Source organism: Physella acuta, unplaced genomic scaffold (genome assembly GCF_028476545.2).
Source record: "Physella acuta isolate Inbredline_101_S28 unplaced genomic scaffold, ASM2847654v3 ptg001451l, whole genome shotgun sequence".
Lineage (NCBI taxonomy): Eukaryota > Metazoa > Mollusca > Gastropoda > Physidae > Physella > Physella acuta.
This window is the reverse complement of record NW_026732966.1, coordinates 107,417-112,927: the sequence shown is the minus strand read 5'-3', so window position 1 is coordinate 112,927 and position 5,511 is coordinate 107,417. Positions and strand designations below refer to the sequence as shown.

Sequence of the window (5,511 nt, the reverse complement as noted above, 5' to 3'; positions counted from 1 at the left end):
AATAGCTCAGAGAATGTTAACACTATAAACGTTTTGCCCTTTGTTGTCAAAACAATGTCATTATATTTATAACAGCTGTCCAATGTGGCAAGTATGTTCGTAATGAAACAGCGCATGACAATATTTCTAATTCACCCCATGCGGATCATCTCAACGACAGAATCGTTGAGCCTCTCTCCGACTGTGTCGCTGAGAATAAAACCCTTTGGTGGTTTCTCAGTCAACACTGTCGTTGAAAATAAAACAATAATTAAACATGCTCTCCACAATTAGGAAAGCATAAACTGTAGGTGTTTTGAAGCTAATATTCCAGCCATTTTGTTTTGACGAGACCTAGTCCAGATCTAGACTAGATCTACTTGATCAACGATTTACACTGATGTAAAACCTACGTAAATCAAATCTACAAGATCAGGATTTATATTTAGATCTAGAAATCTACATTATTGACTAGAGAGAAAAAGTTAAAAGTATGCCTAGTGCGTCGAAAGTAAATGATAGAATCTAGATCTAGAAAATCTAGTAATTTTTCAGTAGTAGATCTAGTTCTAGTAGCACTAGTCTAGATTCCTAGATTGACTAGATAGAAAGATAATTAATAATTATTTCTGTGGCATAGCTGTCCTTTAGGATCTACTCAATTTTAAATCTCTTCTATTTCAAATTGTTTGTAGATCTATATCTACAAGCTTAGGCTTAGGTCTAAAAATATACTAAAGCTACACAAGTACACATCATTCCTAAACTTAATGCCATTAAATGATTAATGGCTAAAATTCACTGAGCATTGTAGCACTTAAGACTTAAACGTAAGGCCTAAATACTAAATAAAATTATTACGTTAGCTTAATTTTTGTGACAGCTTTTCTCTTCTTTTTTGCCATGCTTAATTTAAGTCACTTTCATGTGCTGGTAGCTTAAAATAAAACTTGTTTAGGAAGTTTATTTCTTTCTCCCTTTCATAATGCTGCAAATATGAATAAGACGCTTATTATTATAATTAAATAGCTGCGATAAATAATCATTTGCATCTTTTTGGGGGTATTTCTTTTACATGAACTGTGAAATACGGTATCTCAAATTTTGCGCGTAACTCAAAGCGAAATATTACTCGCTCAACTGCTCGTATTTAAAAAATCTGGTATGTCGAGGCACTAGAATGTTGAGGTACCACAGGATCTACTATGAATGTATTGAAAGAAAACATAAATTAATTATAGATTAATAGGCAAATATAGTAATAAAGTATAGCTTTAGATTTTATTCAGCCTACTAATAAATAATTAAATAGGCCTAAAGTAGTACTAGATATTAGTTAAATCACTAGTATTGTGTAGGGTTATTTTTATTAAAAAAACATCACATCTTATACATTAAGGCGGGCTCAATAAAATAAAAATAATTTATTTAGGACCTAGGCCTATCTTTTGGAGATCTAAAATTCTAAATGAAAAATAAATTATTAATTAGACCAACAATAGGCATAGTATGCTAAATCTATTTTAGTATTTAAATTTAAGGCTCGGCCATCTACTAAAAATTTTATAAATGTCATAAAATGGCCTACTTAATTATAATTACTAATTACTATTAGGCCTAAGTTTAAACTAGAGATAGCCTATTTTATTAGTAGAAAAAGTATTAGCCATAGTTAAGATGGTATAGCCTTATGTAAATTAATGTAATCAGTGTTAGATATTATGATATCGATCAAGCATTTATTATATAATATCGGAAAGGGGCCTAGCACTCTCTTAGTCATTAGTCTATTAGGTCTTACAAGTAGTTTAGCCTATTTATATATTATTATATAGGCTGTTATTTAAATTAGGCCAAAGGCTTATTAGGAAAAGGCTTAATAGGCTTTAGTTTTTAATTAGGCAACAAGGCAGAGGCTTAATGTTGCTTATAGATTTAATTTGAAATTTTTATGATATACGCTACTCTGCGACTATCGCTATAGACTGCTATAGAGTATATTATAGCCTAGGCCTATCTAAATAAAATAATTCAACTCACTTAGCTTACTATAATTTTTAAAAATGTTTAGTTAAGTATTCAGCTCTCTATGTCAGCTAAGGCCCATAATTGTAATTATCCTACTGTTAGATCTATTAATTATTTAATGATTAGTAGGCCTAATTATAGGAATTAGGTCTGATACATTAAGTCCTATACATTGGTCGTAGAGTAATACTATTGGGCTAGTAATTATATACAATATCTATACAAGCCTACTTATCGTTAATTTGGAAGTCTTTGCATTGACCTTAGTTTTCAGATGTAGCAGCCTAATTTTTATCAGATTATACCATAAAATCAAAAGTAGACTTGTAGATCTTTTTAAAACAAGGCATGAAATATTAATTTAAATAATATAAATTAAACAAATAGCCTAAATAACAACTACACAAAGTTAAAGTCATAATAACTTTTTATAAATGTATCTTGAATTTCAACTGGAGGTAGTTTTGATAAATATTAGTATTCTGAACATTAAAATAGGTAGACTTAACATAAATTTGTTCTGAAAACATATTTAGAAATTGGTTTTAAAAAATGAGGTTAGGATTGGGGTGATAACTAGTTGAGGATTAGATATGATATTCATTGTGTTTATCCATGTTGTAATTTCTCTTTTTCTTTTACAGGTTCATCCAGAAAAAAGGGAAGATCTGATTTTTACCAGTAATAAGACTACAGCATACTAAATGACACAAGATGTTCTTTCTCTATTACCTCTTACATTTGACATAAAAGTAGGAAAAGGTATGACAATTATTAATAAGCTGCTTTAAATTTTATAATTTGTTTTTTTTATAACTTAATTGTACCATTTTTATTTCCAATAATGATAAATATAATTTAGTGTCATTTATATTTTAAAATATTTATATTATACTAGATATAATTTACTTCTATAATATTACTATCCAGGTTTAACAGTCTATGCCTACAACATAGATCTCCAGGACTTAAAGTGCACAAAATGGCAATCAGTATATCACAAGTGTTATAACACATGCATCTAATCTGCTTCAGTGGCGAGAACTGGTTGAATCCTCTCAAACATTAATCAGGTAAGTTATCACAAGTTTGCTTTGGTTTATTTTGAACATGTTGATTGAGATAGATTTTTATTTGTATAAATATTGTATTTAAAAAATATTTTACCTAGTAAAACCAAGTCAGTGGTGATGATTGATACAATATCATTATGTATTTTTTTTAAATATTTGTTTTGCAAAATATGCTGATTTGCAGGAAGGATATATATATATATATATATATATATATATATATATATATATATATATATATATATATATATATATATATATATATAAAACAGTATCATTTAGTGGTTTGTCTTACAAATTTGAATTATTTACTTAATCTGTCTTAACTGCTCAACAGGAACTAGGCATACCTAATGAGCGTCAAGCTGATACAGTAGATGTACATAAGAATTTTTACACAAGGTAAATATTGATAAATTTTAAGTTTTCTTTTTTTAAGGATACATGTAGTGTTTTGGGAGAAAGGAATTAAATTATTTAAATTAGGCCTAATAGTTTATTTCTCTAGCTTATGTTTCACTTAAAATAACTTCAATTTTTCCCCCTTTATCACTAAAGCAAAATTTTATAGATATCTATGCCATGATTCATCTCATTCAATCACTTTTTTCTTGTTTTGTTTTGATGTATTAAACTAATTTAAACTAAAGATTATTTTTTTTTTTGCTAATTTTATTATTTCAGATGGATGATTAAGAAAATCATTTTGTTTTGTTTCAGGAAGTGAAAAGTGATGTAAAAGGCAACTAATACTTCCATCTACCATAGTTAAACAAGAATCTGCAAATGGTGATAATTGCAATAATCGTGATATATTAATGTTTGGCTTTATAATTATATGCAATTGTCAGGTTTCATAAATAAATTATTTCTCAAAATTTGATGTATTTGGTTTTCTTACTTTGTACATAAGATGCAAGTGATTGAAAGCTGAAAAGGGTTGTATGTAGTTATAGTATTCCCAGCACAAGTTGACATTAAAACAGCTGAAGCCCTTTAAAATAAAAAAAAAAATAATCTAGGAATGCTATTTCTATTAGCTGAGCATATATTTGGAAAAGAACTTAATTGTTTACCAGAGAATACTGTGACCCAGTTTGTACTCCAGGCAAAAAGTGCCTATGGTTAATATTATTAAGTTAAAGAAAAGTATCAAACAAACAGGATAATATTAATAAGCAAGACCTCCACACTAGAGAAGTATGGAATGAGTGTTGCATGGAATTCAAATCAACTTTGATGTTGCTAATTGCTACACTGGCCATAATTGGCCTACATTGATTTTTGCTGAGGTAGGCAACTGTTTTTGTTTAACTTTAGATGTCGACTAAATAAAGAAGAAAACTGACACGCCAATACCAAAATCAAGAACTTGTAAAGTTCGTGGTTGCTAAACCGAGAAGTCCTGAGTTCAATCTCCCGTGTAGATGAGGCTCTATAGTTGGGCATAGCAACCTATCTTGGGGATACAACACTTGTTCTTGGATTGACAAAAGATAAGAAAAGAAATCCAGAAAGAAAAGCAGCTGAACGAAGAAGAAAAAGGCTGGATATATTCGGTATCAACTGTACAATTTTAACAGACACACATTTCAAACTACACATGTCACATGCATTTCAATGACAAAGTTCAGTGAAGCCATAATGTTGAGTTTGACTGAATGAAGAACGATATTGTTATTTCAAGCAAAGTTAAGGTTTATTGTCTTAAAGACATTGTCGTGGATTGATTTAGACTAAGACTTCCCTGTTAAATAAGCCGACAACGATGGCTCTTCTTATTTCTCGTCTTTGATGTTGCTTTCAAGAACTTGTATGAGATTAGATTACCTACATACATAAGGCTACAAAGTTTGGAATCTTGGCTTTCTAATAGTGGACCTGGCTACATGACATTACCCCCACCCCATCAATTATCCCCCCCCCCCGGAGGAGACCCCCCACCGTATTTACCCCCCGGGGCAATTACCCCTTGTCAATAACCCACCTGGAGAATCCCCCCCCCCCCAGCCTCAAGTTATGATCCTAACTCAAACTCTATACCTATGTATTTCCTTAATCCTAATCGATAAAAAAATGACCAAACCCTAAGCATTCACCTCAGCCTAAAACTTAACACATAACCAAAACCAACTCTAGACTTAGGTTTCAGCCTAACCTTGACCATAACACTAACCCTAATCCTAGCCTTAATCCTAACCCTGATCATAACACTAACTCTAATTCTGAATCTAACCCTAGCCCTAACCTTAGCCCTAACGCTAACCCTAACCTTAGCCCGAACGCTAACCCTAACTCTAGCCCTAACCCTAGCCCTAACTCTAACGCTAACCCTAACCTTAGCACGAACGCTAGCCCTAGCCCAAACTCTAACTCTAGCCCTAACTCTAACCCTAGCCCTAACGCTAACCCTAACCCTAGCCGTAACCCT

At 31.2% G+C, this 5,511-nt stretch overlaps 1 long non-coding RNA gene across 1 annotated transcript; it reads left to right on the top strand.

The window, feature by feature from the left end:
- Nucleotides 1–323: 323 nt before the first annotated feature.
- LOC131927958 (uncharacterized) lies at nucleotides 324–3,950 on the top strand. The gene is made up of 5 exons (XR_009383723.1): nucleotides 324–490; nucleotides 2,652–2,769; nucleotides 2,938–3,080; nucleotides 3,418–3,482; nucleotides 3,801–3,950. It is a non-coding gene; the product is annotated as an uncharacterized LOC131927958 (long non-coding RNA).
- The last annotated feature ends 1,561 nt before the right edge of the window (nucleotides 3,951–5,511 follow it).